This window comes from Ipomoea triloba, chromosome 16 (genome assembly GCF_003576645.1).
Source record: "Ipomoea triloba cultivar NCNSP0323 chromosome 16, ASM357664v1".
Classification (NCBI taxonomy): Eukaryota; Viridiplantae; Streptophyta; class Magnoliopsida; order Solanales; family Convolvulaceae; genus Ipomoea; species Ipomoea triloba.
Window position 1 is genome coordinate 12,972,129 of NC_044931.1, and position 500 is coordinate 12,972,628.

A 500-nucleotide genomic window follows, 5' to 3' on the forward strand; every position below is an offset into this window, starting at 1 on the left:
CACAAGTTCCATTCCCAAGCCAATAACCAAGCACCAAAACCATTAAAGTGTGTGAGAATCTAGTGTGCACAAATGCTAAGTTGAGATTATGCAAAACGTGGCTTTTAATGAGATTCCATAGGCTTGCCCTTCATACTCCCACTAGTTCAGCTCCAAGATTGCATGCTAAGATCAAGTAGGACTTTTATTTGGCTTGTAACGGGGCTAAGGGTGGATGGCTAAGAAAGAAGGGGTATAGGAGTAAAACAAAGGAGAGAACTTCACACTTGTTCACCATTGAGGTTAGAAGAGATATAACTTGAATTAACTAAGGAGAAAACAAGACTTAAGAACAAAACAACCTCTAAAGTGGTGGGGTAGAGCAAAACTTACAAAATAGACTTCAAACTTTTATTCGTCTTTCTTTTCTTTTCATTTTTCTCTTTTCATCATTTTTTTTTTTTCAACATTTTTTTCTCAATTTTTCTCAACATCATCTTTTTCATTTTTTTTTTTTTTTT